The sequence below is a fragment of the Palaemon carinicauda genome, chromosome 33 (assembly GCF_036898095.1).
Source record: "Palaemon carinicauda isolate YSFRI2023 chromosome 33, ASM3689809v2, whole genome shotgun sequence".
NCBI classification, from domain to species: Eukaryota; Metazoa; Arthropoda; class Malacostraca; order Decapoda; family Palaemonidae; genus Palaemon; species Palaemon carinicauda.
Genome location: NC_090757.1, coordinates 39,725,558 through 39,740,382, shown reverse-complemented (window position 1 = coordinate 39,740,382; position 14,825 = coordinate 39,725,558). Strand labels below are relative to the sequence as shown.

At 43.0% G+C, this 14,825-nt stretch overlaps 1 protein-coding gene across 11 annotated transcripts in view; it reads right to left on the bottom strand.

Annotated features, from left to right (window-relative positions):
* Window positions 1–14,825, bottom strand: part of LOC137625931 (solute carrier family 49 member 4 homolog) — a 320,642-nt gene that overhangs the window by 43,277 nt on the left and 262,540 nt on the right. Inside the window, exon 1 of one of the 11 annotated variants that reach the window (XM_068356951.1) lies at window positions 10,797–10,818. The exons of the other annotated variants lie outside the window; for them this stretch is intronic. The gene's annotated coding sequence lies outside the window, so the exon portion shown is untranslated. Of the gene's footprint in view, window positions 1–10,796; window positions 10,819–14,825 lie in introns of those variants that run through there. 11 annotated transcript variants of the gene reach the window in all.

Here is a 14,825-nt window from a genome sequence, read left to right as displayed (position 1 = left end):
GGCTGGAAAAACAAAGTACAGGTCGTCTATGATTGAATATGCATACATAACATTGTAATTGTAACAAAGTACATAGTTTTGTAAGCTCAAATCACGCTAATTGAGGCGTGTACAACAACGTGAGAAGAGAAAAGTATGTTGCCCCCATTGTTTTCATTCGAGATGCTATACTTCTTCCCTGTAAAAGGTATACACTTGTCTAAGGTTATAATGTACACAATGTCATTACAGTTATTAGCATTCTTTTGTGTTTATACATTGATGAAAAAGAAAATCGCCAAGAATTGTTATGGTAATTATAGGAAACATAAGCTGAACCATTTTGAGCTTGCATTTATACCATCAGCCGATGGGTAAGACGTGAGATATTCTTTCATAAGTTTAAGAAAATGTCACTTCTTGAGTTAAACGTCACCTATGTTATGGATGAGAAGCCAAGCTACGTGGTAGGTTGGCCAAGGCACCCACCAACAATTGAGACGCTATCACTAAGAGAGTTATTGGGCCCTTTGACTTCCCTGCTAGTACTACATTTGTTCCATCTCTGGTTACGGCTCGCTTTTCCTTTGCCTACACATAAACCAAATAGTCAGGCCCATTCTTTACACATTCTCCTCTTTCCTCATACACCTGACAACATTAAGATATCCTAACAACTATTCTTAACTCAATGGGTTAACTACTGCACTTAAAATGGTTCAGTGGTTACTTTCCTCACGGAAAGGGTAGAAGAGAATCTTCAGCCGTGGTAAGCAGCTCTTCTAGGAGAAGAACACTCCAAAATCAATCCATTACTTTCTAGTCTTGGGTAGTGCCATAGCCTCTGTGCCATGGTCTTCCACTGTCTTGGGTTAGTGTTCTCTTGCTCGAGGGTACACTCGGGCACATTATTCTATCTGTTTACTTATTCCCTTTCCTCACTGGTCTTATTTTTTTGTTGGAGCCCTTGGGCTTACAATATCCTGCTTTTCAACTAGGGTTGTAGCTTAACTAATAATAATAATAATAATAATAACAGTTAAGTTGGGCATGAGTACAGTATAGTATAACCTAGGCTATGGTCCGCAAGCTGTTTGGCCCAAGATTTCTATCCTAAATGAAATTTTGTATTACAGGGTACCATAAGAAAATTTTCTAGAAAGAACAATTGCAGAAGGAATCCACTGGGAATATATTGCTTTCACAAAGTGTCCACCCATTGCTTAAGAACTCAGAAACAGAGGAAATCAGCCTTTCATTAAACTTTAAGTAACTAGGGAAATCAAAATTTTATCGTTTCTAATGTCAAGTACCAGTCCTAGCTATAAAGAGGCTTAGAGTATTAGCCTGGGACTATGGAGTACACTTGTATTAAGCTAGGGCATTTGTGTACACTCCTATGAGCCTACGATAAGGTTAGATTTCTCATGTATAGACAAGTCTTGAGTTGATTGTCCTACAATGATTGGTGGCCTCCGAATGTAAGTCAGGACAACTGACATATCAATACAAAGAAGTAACGGATTTTGAGCGAAGCGAAAAATCTATTTTTGGGTGAGGTAGCCATGTCGTCCTGATGGAAGTTCCTTCTAAGGTAGCTTCCTAGGTATATTTGACCTACAGTGATATATCCCAGAGAATTTACCAAAGGTATCCAGAATTCTAACTCCTGGAGCGAATATCCCTTAAAATTCTACGAAGGGATATCGCGTAATATCAGAGGACGTATTCTTGACACGTCTCATGGCTATCTACGCCCCCAATAGAGCTTTCACTTCGAGGGGAAAGAGAGGCAAGAATAAGGAGAGTCGTTACAGAGACATCGCTCTCGACGCTCCCTACTGCTCTGCAAATAGTGCGCCAATCCGCCACCGCGAGGCGCCACCGTCATTCTTTGTAGCTTTGTAGGTGTTGCAGATACAGTACTATAGGGAGGGATTCATTATCCTTTTGTCCCAAAAGAGGGTGGGTCCATCAGGACAACATGGCTACCTCACCCAAAAATAGATTTTTCGCTTCGCTCAAAATCCGTTTTTTGGGCTCAGGCCATGTCGTCGTGATGGAAGTGTACCAGAGCATTAATGTATCTGTGGATTTTCAATAGTGCCGTTCATCTCGAGCTAAATCTTTCTTCTTCGGTCTTTAGACCTAGAGACACTTGATATTACCGTTATACATCAATCAGCTGATCATGAAATATGTCAGTGCTTCCTGCCCCCTACAGGGAAGAGTCTGGGTAGACTCGAGGAAAAAAACCCGAGGATTGTGAGTTCAAGGAACAATCTAGCAAACAGTTTGTATATTAGTGTCAACATCTACGTAAAGCATAGTCTGTACTAGGATGGTATTGGTTTGAGCAGGTTACTGTACCTCCCGGGTCTGTCGATGAAGAGACGGACAGGTTTATATACGTGTAGGAAACCTTAAACAGTAAAATGAACAGTCTAGTACAACAAGATCTTACCTGTTTGCCTGGAACACAATGAAACTTAGTTCTGGTATTTACTTAAATATCAAAAAGAGTCAAGGATGCTCTGACTTATACATACAATGAAATATTTTGGGGCGAAAGAGACGCAAATATTCGTTCTATTGTTTATTACAAAATAGAAATCATGGTTGTAAACAATTACAATGTATGCTGAATAATTCTGCATAAAAGCATAAACAGTAATAACAGGATAAATAGGGTTTGCCTGAAAAGGAAAACATTAGCCACTCTAAGGGAAATATGAAATTTCACTACACATTCTGTTGTTACTAGGAACACTGTGCATATAAGAATGCCTGGCACTTGTGTCAGTTTATTATGCTGAATGTCACCTGTGTAGGGAGAACAGTCTATAGTGTTATCACGTAAACACAAAACTCAACATGATATGTCTTACGAGTCTATCATGTACACCCTTCACTATAAGTCCCGAATAGTGCACTGTTCTTCGCAGTAATCAAGCAGCGGGTTTTATTACACTGCCCGCCGCCACCACATGAAATTTAATTTCTTTTGATTGCTTCGCGTAGTGCTTGAAGAAGACCCTCGAGGACTTCCATCCAGTATAAGCACGAAGACTTTCAAACGACATCGTTTGGAAGAAATTCAGAGACGAGGCAACTTTCCTCGGATCATGACCTGAGGGTGTACTGTCTGGATCCGCTTTGCGAATGAAGTAGGTGATTTTCGCCGTAATCTGTTTCAAGGATAACGTTAAACCGGAAGTCTCTCCCCTGAAAAGCTGACCTCCCTTAAAGTCTGAAGTTCTACGAAGATAGACCTTTAGGCATTCCACTGGGCAGAGGGATGCTTCTTCCTTCAGAGGGCAGATTCTCCAGGGACCACATCTCTTAGTGGGCAGCTCGTTCTTGGCGAGAAACGTCGGGTCCGGAAAGAGGTTCAGTTCTCCATTGTCTGTGAACTGAATGTGGCCATCATCCCACGAGAGGGCCACTATTTCGCTAACTCTGGCTCCCAAGGCTAGTGCAAATAAGAATATAACCTGATTCAAGTCTTTCAGCGATCAATCCTCATTGTTCAGGGTTGATGCTAAATGAAGAACTTTGTCCAAAGACCATGAAATGGGCTTAGGAGGAGCTGCGGGCCGAAGTTTTGCGCAGGCTTTAGGGATCTTGTTGAAGATTTCGTTGGAAAAGTCTACCTGGAAGGCGTAAAGTATTGGTCTGGCCAGGGCGGATTTACATGTAGTAATCGTATTGGCTGCTAAACCTTGTTCATGAAGATGGATGAAGAAGGACAAACAGAAGTCCGTAGAAATCTCCTTAGGTTTCTTCGCCTTGACAAAGGCCACCCATTTCTTCCAGGAAGACTCATATTGTCTTCTTGTTGACTTTGACTTGTATTCTTCTAGGAAGTTGATACTGTCCCTAGAAATCCCAAACCGTTTCTTGACCGCTAAGGCGAGAAAATCATGAGATGAAGTTTCTGGCTTTTCACTGATGAAGCTGAGACAGTCAATTTCTGCACTTGCTGAGTCAGAACTGGGTCCGGCAACGGGATCAGTTTCAGGCGTAGTTCCGTTACCAGGGGGAACCAAACGCAGTTGGGCCACTTGTGGGCCACTATTGCTGCCGTCCCCCGAAAGGATCTCAGTTTGTCGAGGACTTTCAGCAGAAGGTTGGTTGGAGGGAATAGGTAGATCTTGGACCATCTGTTCCAATCTATGGACATTGCATCCATTGCTTCCGCTAGAGGATCCTCGTACGGGGCTACGTACCGGGGTAGCTTCTTGTTGTCGCTCGTTGCGAAGAGGTCTATCTGCAGTCCTGGGACTTTGTGTAAGATGAAGGAGAACGATCTTGCGTCTAGGGACCATTCTGACTCTATCGGTTTGGTCCTGGATAGAGTGTCCGCTGTCACATTGCAGAACCCTTGAAGGTGGACTGCTGACAAGTGCCATCTCTTCTTCTGCGCTAGGCGGAGGATGGCTAGTATCACTTGATTTATGTGAGGCGATCTCGAGCCCTGTCAATTTAGGCATCTCATTATGACTTCGCTGTCTAGAACCAGACGGATGTGGATTGAGCAGCGGAGTTTCAGTTTCTTTAGGGAAAGAAAAACTGCCATGGCTTCCAGAAAGTTGATGTGGAAGGTTTTTAAGAGGGGAGACCAGGTTCCTTGGACTTTCCGATGATGAGAGTGACCTCCCCACCCTTCTTTCGAGGCATCCGTGTGAACGGTGACTGACGGTGGAGGTGGTTGTAAGGGAACCTTGTTCTTTAGGTTCTTGGCCTCCGACCATGGCTTGAGTAGGGATCGCAGACGATTTGGTGTCGGTCTTTTAGATCTCTTCGAGCGTTTGATGCGTATTTTCTCCAGACTCCTGATGCATCTTTTAATTGTGCTCTCAATACTGGATCTGTCACTGAGGCGAACTGGAGAGACCCCAACACTCTCCTGTTGCCTTCTTGATATCCTTGCGGACCGGAGAAGGCTTCTGACAGATCCTGCTATCTCTTTCCTTTTCTTTGATGGAATGGAAAGGCAGTGCGACTGCAAGTTCCAGTGGACGCCCAGCCACTGAAACTTCTGAGCTGGAGACAGTCGGGATTTTTCCAAGTTGATCTTGAACCCCAAGTGTTCCAGGAACTGGATCACTTCCTTGGAGGCTTGCCTGCACTCTTCTTCGGATGCTGCCCACACCAGCCAGTCGTTCAGGTAGGCTACCACCTGGATTCCCTTTAGGCGTAGTTGATGAATGACAGCATTCGCAAGCTTGGTGAATACCCTTGGAGCTATGTTTAGTCTGAAGGGCATGGCTCTGAAGACATACTGTCTTTGTAGTTTGAATCCCAGGTAGGGGGAAACTTGACGGCTGATCGGAACGTGCCAGTACGCATCCGTCATGTCTATGGAGACTGTGTATGCCCGTTTGGGCAACAGGGTCCTGATGTGTTGAAGCGTCAGCATTTTGAACTTGTAGTTCACTATGAACTTGTTGAGTGGTGACAAGTCCAGAATTACTCTGAGCTTTTCCGAGTCCTTCTTCGGAACACAAAATAGCCTTCCTTGGAATCTGACAGACTTCGCCTTCCGTATAACTCTTTTGCTCTAGAGTTCCTGAACATATTCTTCCAATATGGGGGTTGAGTGTTGGAAGAATTGAGGGAAGGTTGGTAGAGTTGAGCTCCAACTCCACCCTAGTCCGTTCTTGATTAGGCTGTGGGCCCAGGGATCGAAGGTCCAACGATCTCGGAAGCAGAAGAGTCTCCCTCCTACCGGTAGCATCTCACTTTGAATGCTGGGAGGAGGATTTACCTCCTTGGCCACGTCCACCCCTGTTGCCCCTACCTCTGGAGGGGCGTCTGGAGGAACCTCGAAAGGATCCTCGAGACTTCGGCCGAAAGGTCGTAGACTGCCTTTCAAACACTGGGGTGAACACTGGTGACTGAGTCGCCAGTGTTTGGGGCACCAGGTGGAAGGTAGTGGGTGATTGTGCCACCGTCTGGGATACCGTGGCCACTGGAAGCTGTTGTTGTTGCTTAGGCCGAGAGAGCACTTTAGGTCGTTTTGGTCTATTCTTCGGCTGGGGACCCTCGTCAGCTGAAGATTTCCTTTTGGAGGACAAGCCCATTTGGAAAGAAGTTTTCTATTTTCAGTGGCGGCTTTGTCCACGACCTCTTTGACCACTTCACTTGGGAAGAGGTCTTTTCCCCAGATGTTAGAAGCTATCAGCTTCCTGGGTTCGTGTCTCACCGCAGCCGAGGCAAACACGAACTCTCTGCAAGCCCTTCGGGCTTTAATAAAGTTATACAGGTCTTTAGTTACTGTTGCCACATGGGCTTTGGCGAAGACCATGTACATGTCCGGGGTATCTGGGATGCTTGCCATTGTCTCCAGGCCAGTCTGCAGAGACAAGGAAGTAGCTAAGCGTTCTTTCGTCTCCTGTTCCCTACGCAGGAGAAAGTCCGACAGCTTGGGGAGGTCTTCGCCGAACTGTCGTCCGGCAATATCTGCCTCCAGCTTCCCGACTGTGAAGGTGTTGTGGACATCCTTCCAGTCCGCATCGTCTGATGGGAAGGCAAGGGAGAAGGGTCTACACTCCTCCAGTGTAGGGCACGGTTTCCCTGCCTCAACTGCCTTTAAGGCTGCCTTGAGCCCTTTGTCCACAAAGGGAAAGGCACGTTTAGGATCAGCAATGAAGGATGGGTGCTTCTTGCTGAGAGCCGGCACCTTAGAGCTAGTATAGGCCCTCTCTTTTTAAGGTGGTGGTATATAAGGCCTGAGCCTTAGAGAGTTCAAGGACAATAGTTTCCTTCGGCTCTGTTTCCTCTCTGGATGCGGGTTCCGTCCTGAGATGGATATAGCAATCCGGGTAGGCCCCTTTGCTGGGCCAGAACTCAATTTCCTCTACTGGGACAGTGCCCAGTTTTTCTGAGAGGAAGATCTTCCCGCCCGACATGGGCATGTGCTCTGCGTACCTCCAGGGGTTAACGTCTGAGAAGGCGGGGGGATCTTAAACATTTAGCTTCTTCGGGGCCAAACGTGTCGCAACTAGCTGATGCATCTCAGTCCGAAGAGAGGCCTCCTTCTCGGACGATTCCTTTTGAATGTCCTGCACCATGGACAGCAACGAGTGCAACGTACTCGTGATCGAATCTAGTTGAGGTGCAGTGGAGGAGGTCGAAGGCACCGGCTCATTCACTGTGGCCGATGATACCGAAATCGTTTCGGCTCTCTCAGTTTCCATCTCAGGTGGAACGTCATCCGCCTGATCCAACTCCTCCACTAGGAGATTGTTCTCGGTCTCCTCTGAGACAACTGACATGTTGTCTTCTAGTTGGATGCTCTCCAAGGCATCCGAAACTTCAACCAGGGGAATCTCAGGTTGAGCCTGGGGAATAACTGCATCCGAAGATGCCCTAGGGAAAAGACAAGCCCTCATCTTTTCATTAGGAAGGTATGGGCCAGAAATATTCTTCTGGAAACCCCTGACCCATTTACGCAGCTTTTCCCTTGCTGCGTCCCTTGACTCAGTGGACTTTTGGGAATCAAAAGCATCTCTTACCAGTTTTTCACAAACGGTACATACCTGCGGGTCCGAATACTTGAGAGCCCCCTTGGTGACTGCGCAGCGAGCATGGGCCCTGCACATGTCGTGGCCGCAGAAGTTCTTACTGCGGACCCTGCAAAAACTATTCCCACACTCGGGATACTCCTCCTGTAAAGAAAGTTAAAGTCTATTAGTATTCGGTGAAATTCTCAAATTTCAACATGCATATATTTTATATTAGCTTGGATAGGGTAAGCTATAAATAGGAAAGACACCTAAATGTGTTTCCTGTCCAGCCAATTGCTATGACCTCCTCCAATATTGAAAGTAGAATTCTTAAGAATTTTCAGAGGAAGATGATATCCTATGATATAAAGTGTCTCTTAACACAATATTCCAGTTTCAATATTGGGGATTAAGGACAATAATGGATCATAACCATTAAAGGAAGAGAGACTCACTCTCTTATATGTGATGGTCTCACAATAGGCTGCCCATGAAGCACCTTGTAGGTTGGAAAAACTTTGGGCTACAGCACTGACTGTTTGGTAACAAGTTGCCAGTCCTGCCGGGCCTGCCGGCGTCTGCCGGGCAGGCCGACACATGCCGGCCTATTCTGGGCTATTGAAGGCAATTATTGTCTTCATAACATTGTGTGATAGACCGCCACCGGCGGCGGCTCTGCCGGCCGGCAACGGCTCTGACGGCGGCGGCGGCGGCGGCGGTTCTGCCGGCCGGCAGTGGATCTCCGGCAGTGGTTCTGCCGGCCGGCAGCCGAGGATCCTTCCATCAAGGGGACCCAGCGGCAGTCGGCGGCAGATGACCAGGTATGGGTGGCCGGCTGCCGGCCGGCAACTCAGCAGCCGGCAGTCGGTTCCCGAATGTCCAATGTATTTGGGTTGTCGGTCAACTATGTTCCCAACAAGCGGCGGCAGGGCAAATGCCGGCCGGCAGACAATGGACATGGCCCAGTATGAAAGTACGAGAGAAAGAGAGGATGGAGGAAGGCAAGGGCTCAGCCTTGCCGACCTGCATCCAGAATGAGGGTTCAAGTGGAAGGGGGAATTAAATTCGGGCTTCCACCCAACCATATCCCAGTCATAAGGGCTATGGAAGGCAGTCCAAGGGAGGACTGAAGAACACTCTAAAGAATATGAGGATACCCGCTGGCAGCCGGCCTGGCCGGCGGCAGACGGGGAACCTCAGGCCAGTCCTACAAGAACTCTAGGGTCAATGTAGAACTACGGCCAGGAGGGTGTTGGATCATTCAACACGAAAGAGATAGCAGGGAGGGGGTAGGTGTCCTATAGGTAAGGTAATGCCCGAAGGCACTACCTAACCTAAAGGATTCTGGTCTCATGAAGTAACCTCAGGTAGGAGAAATCATTTCCCCAGGTTGGGTTAGTCAAGGGAGAGGATGTCCGTAGGACACCATCTCACAGGAGAGCAGAATCTCGTACTAGAGACCTTAGGCAGTGAAGAAATCCTTTCTTCAGTCTAGGGTCTACCAGCACAGGACTGTCTGCTAGGCCAGGGAAGGGGGAATTGTCATACAAAACCCCCAAGTATGGCCTAGGGAGGTCTAGCCTCCTGAAAGAGCAGCCTAACCTGACATGGGAAATCATTTCACCAAGACAGGGAGATGCCTAACACAGACTGATACTCTGATGTCCCGTCCTAAACTCAAAACCGACTCAGTGGTTAGGAGAAAGAAAACGGAACGTCTCAGTAAAACTTTGCCAGAACTCTGTTCACAGCAAAGAAAACTGAGAATAGCCAAGGCTAATCAGAGGGAAGGGGATTGCTCTTAAATCTCCTAGGAGATTGGTATCAACTTAACAGGTATAGGAGGTGTCAGTCTCCCCTTAAAAGGCAATACAAGAGCAATGGGGACATGTATGAAAGTATACTAAAGCCCCTAGGCTAGTAGCCTAGGAGCATTGAGAATCGTTCACCGAAACTCTCTGTATACTATCTTGGAAGAGGAAAGCATAATTAAGTAATATCATAAATGTGTAAAATATTGCCTGTGCTTCAATAAAACTTTACCAGGAAGGTTATATCATGCATGAAGTGTGCAGGTGCCTAGGCTAGGAAGCCTAGCACTCGTGAGGCTCGATCATAAATAGCCAAATCCACGACAACAATGACAATATAAGAATCCCTAGCTAAATATCTAAATAGCTAAAGTTATTAAAGCGTAAAAATGCCGGGAAAGGGTCGTTCTGGCTAACTAAATGAAGAGAAAGAACGACCGCGTCACTGACGCCATCCGGCTGGCAACAGCTCTTGTTACGTTAATTACGATCTCAATCGAAAAGCAAAACTGGCAAGAGCTTACATTTACACAAGATAAAGATAATACTTGACTTTCCAGAAGCTGATGAGGCTGGGGAAGACATCATAGCGTCCAAAATACTCCAAAATAGCACGAGAACAGGGAAAACACTGGTAAAGCGAAGCTACGATAGAAAGAATGACGGTGGCGCCTCGCGGTGGCGGATTGGTGCACAATTTGCAGAGCAGTAGGGAGCGTCGAGAGCGATGTCTCTGTAACGACTCTCCTTATTCTTGCCTCTCTTTCCCCTCGGAGCGAAAGCTCTATTGGGGGCGTAGATAGCCATGAGACGTGTCAAGAATACGTCCTCTGATATTACGCGATATCCCTTCGTAAAATTTTAAGGGATATTCGCTCCAGGAGTTAGAATTCTGGATACCTTTGGTAAATTCTCTGGGATATATCACTGTAGGTCAAATATACCTAGGAAGCTACCTTAGAAGGAACTTCCATCACGACAACATGGCCTGAGCCCAAAAAATAAGATTATAACCCACAAACCTTTTTCCAGAGTTCCAGGTGAATGCCTTTACTGTCTTTGGCTGAATAAAGGACAAACTTCTGATACCTACAAACTATAAACTTCTCAATAATTCTTTGTGTTTGTATCTTTATGCATGTATTATGTTGCTATTCAAATATATGAGATGCAGTATATATATATTATATATATATATATATATATATATATATATATATATATATATATGTGTGTGTGTGTGTGTGTGTGTGTGTGTGTGTGTGTGCCCATTCTCTTATACTTTTATTTTGTTTCAATGACAATTTTTGTTTTTTCTAATTATTTTCGTATGAAAAATAGGTATACCTAGGCTGAGCATTAATAAAGCCAACCAGACTTATTACAAGCGTATTCATTTTGCTTTGCATTTTTAACGTTGATACGTGGAGGGGGGTCACATCATGTTAATATGTAGGAAATGAATTTAATAAAAGTATAGTTGTTACATGTTTACCAACTTCATTCGCGTGAATCTTTCTACCCTGCTAAACGGCACGATAGTAGTGGCAACTGGCAAACTCAAAGGAGGCAACGTCTATATCTATAGACTTTGAAAGGAGGTACTTCTAAAATACCACTAAACGCTCTGCAGTAGCTCTAAAACGGCAAATTATTATTATTATTATTATTGTTATTATTATTATTATTATTATTATTATTATTATAGGGTAAGCTAAAACCCTAAGTGGAAAAGCTGGATGCTATCCCAAGAGCTCCAACAGGGAAAAATAGACCAGTGAGGAAAGGGAATGAGGAAAACAATAAACTGGAAGAGAAGTAATGAGTAAAGTATATAAAATACCTTAAGATCAGTAACAACATTAAAATAGATGTCATATATAAAGTATGCAGTGACACAAATGTCAGCCTGTTCAATATGAAAACGGGGAAATAGGGCAAAAATGGCACATCTAAAAAATGCAGGCGTAATGTCTCAAATCAAAATTAAATAGGTTTAAATGTCATTTCAAAGGAAATAGTTCTAAATTGTCATATTCTGATGAAGCAGTCACAGAATTACAAATTTAAACAAAGTAGGCCTAAATCATTTCTTTCGAGAATGGAATTCTCACCTGTGAAAAGATCACAGAAAGGTCAAGATGAAATAATAATGCCAAATTAGGATATAAATAAGAGTCAGCCCACACAAAGATCTCACCACTCACATGAAAAAAGAATTTATTAATTCCTGGAGATTTAGAGCTACGGAGTGTCACGAGAAATACTCAAGATATTAAGGCTCACAAGAGGAAACTGAAAACTTTTTTTTTTCTTTTCGTCTTCTAAGAGCATCGATAATGTGGATTTGACAATATGCGCTGTGAAATGCTGAATACCCTGGAATATATACGATAAAATTAATTACAAAAGGTCCTGTATAGAGTATGGTTTCCTTACACTATAGGACCTGAAAAACAGTCCTTAAATTTAGTAAAGTAAAGTAAGCATTATACCAACCGACTTACGCTGCCTTATTAGAAATAAATGGATAATTACGCCCGGTCTTTTTCTATCCACTTCATAATTACTGCTGCAATTTTTCTTCAGCCAGTAATTGTTAATAATAGCTTTATTAATGGCCGCCTGTGAATCACTAAGTAAAAGGACTAAATTCAATGGCCAATTTCGCAGTCTTCCATATTCTTTGCTTCTTACTTTATAAAGATTTGGGCCATACAGCCAGGTACTAGGGTCGGGAAGACCATTCAGCCACAAGGTGTAATTTGGTGAAAACTCCGTAGTTGAAGAATGGATCATCATCATCATCATTATTATCATTATTATTATTATAATTACCTAAGTTACAACCTAGTTGGAAAAGCAGGATGCTGTAAGCCCAAGGACTCCAACAGGGAAAAAATAGCCCAGTGAGAAAAGGAAACAAGAAAATAAATAAACTGCAAGAGGAGTAATGAACAATTGAAATCAAATATTTCAAGTACTGTAACAGCATTAAAATATGTTGAAAAGCAAATTTGATCAAAGGCTATGAAGTGTCCAGATATGGTTTGAAGGCCAATAGCAACGTTTAAGAGTGTAGATCAGCCTGTGGATACAAGTAGGCTACAATCAAATATATTGTAGAGTTAAACCTTGGTACTGCTTACGATAGAAGAATAGCATACTGGATTTTAATAATCTAAAACAATTCCAAATGCCAGTATTTGGTTGACTAGTTCAAATTAAGACTGTTTTATGAGGAGTATGGATTTGAAGGTGAAATAAGGGGTCTGTTGGGGAGCCCTGGACTCGGTATAGCAAAGGCGAACAGTAATATTGTATTTTGTGTTTATATAATATAAGTATTACAATGAAAGGGCATTGCTTTAATTATAATAAATATGGAAAAATTAAGAACTCCACTTTCTATTAAATAATCACTACAATAATTTTATTTCTTTCACAAATTTTATCCTTTATGAACATCTCTTATTCAATCTATATTTTCTTTATTTGTATCATATCACATAATTCATCTAATCTATTAACAAATTCCGCATTTCCCCCTTTTTCACCAAATATCACATTTTGTTTCTCTTCTTTTCTCGATGCGATTACATATTTCATTTTTTCATCTCTTAGCACATTTTCTTTCCCTTTCCTCTCACATCGCTGTATCACTATTCCTCTCCTCCGAAGACGCGTTTTTTCTCTCTACTCTACTCCCCCCCCCTTCCAACAATTCTACCTTTTCTTTTCCATCAATTCCCACCGAGACCACCCACTCATCCCCCGCCCACACGCCACCAGGGTACCCATCACGGAACGAGATTATCTCCATGTCATTTTGTTCCATTTCTGAGAACTGGATAATGAATTTGGATCTGATCAGTTACGAGAGACCTTGATAAATTAGTGTTTCATATCGCACAGTCAGCTGGTATTAGTCATCAGAGCCCACTCAAGCCGCTAGAGAGAGAGAGAGAGAGAGAGAGAGAGAGAGAGAGAGAGAGAGAGAGAGAGAGAGAGAGAGAGAGTTACAAGGATTTTGAATGTCTCAAAGACTATTTACTCCATACGCGGAGACTCCATTTGCTCTTTTGTAGAGCGATATAGTTTTAAGCATTTGGAGAATTCTTGTGATCTTGAGAGAGAGAGAGAGAGAGAGAGAGAGAGAGAGAGAGAGAGAGAGAGAGAGAGAGAGAGAGAGAGAGAGAGAGAGTGTGTTACAAGGATTTTGGATGTCTCAAAGACTTTTTACTCCATACGCGGAGACTCCATTTGCTCTTTGATAAGGCGATTTATTTAAGCATTTGGAGAGTTCTTGTGATCTTGAGAGAGAGAGAGAGAGAGAGAGAGAGAGAGAGAGAGAGAGAGAGAGAGAGAGAGAGAGAGAGAGAGTGTTACAAGGATTTTGGATGTCTCAAAGACTTTTTACTTCATACGCGGATATTCCATTTGTTCTTTGATAGGGCGATTTAGTTTAAGCATTTGGAGGAGAGAGAGAGAGAGAGAGAGAGGAGAGAGAGAGAGAGAGAGAGAGAGAGAGAGAGAGAGAGAGAGAGAGAGAGGTTGTATATAGGATATTGCAAACTCACCAACTAGTTGGATTGCAAAGGAGCTACAGGGCTGAGAAGTATTGAGTCTTAATTGGCTGGTCGAATTCAGAGATGGAAACCAAGCCTCCTGCTTGCTATCTTTCCCATCTTACATAAAGCTGCCTTAATTTAGCTCAGCCAACTATGGTAAAGAATGAGACGCGTTTGAAGATTGCATGAATGAAAAGAAACGAGGGAGATGGCAAATAGAACTTTTTCACTTGTGAAATATGATTAATAAATAGGAATACAATACAATAAATTAACCCTTAAGATTCTCTCTCTCTCTCTCTCTCTCTCTCTCCTCTCTCTCTCTCTCTCTCTCTCTCTCTCTCTCCTCTCTCTCTCTCTCTCTCTCTCTCCTCTCACAATTAAGTCAAAAGACAGTATTAGAACAATTAAGTAAAATTGGTAATGACTCATATTCTACTATTCAATGACACACACATAATTAAATCAAAAGACACAATTAAAACAATTAAGTAAAAGTGGCACTGACTTATATCCTACAATTTAATGACACACATAATTAAATCAAAAGACGCAATTAAAATAATTAAGTAAAAGTGGCACTGACTTATATCCTACAATTTAATGACACACATAATTAAATCAAAAGACGCAATTAAAATAATTAAGTAAAAGTGGCACTGACTCATATTCTACTATTTAATGACACACACACAATAGAATCTAAAGACACAATTAAAACAATGAAGTGAAAGTGACACTGACTCATATTCTACTATCTAATGACACACAATTAAGTCAAAAGACGCAATTAAAATAATTAAGTAAAAGTGGCACTGACTCATATTCTACTATTTAATGACACACAATTAAGTCAAAAGACACTATCAAAACAATGAAGTAAAAGTGTCACTGACTCATATTCTACTATTTAATGACACACAATTAAGTCAAAAGACACAATTAAAACAATT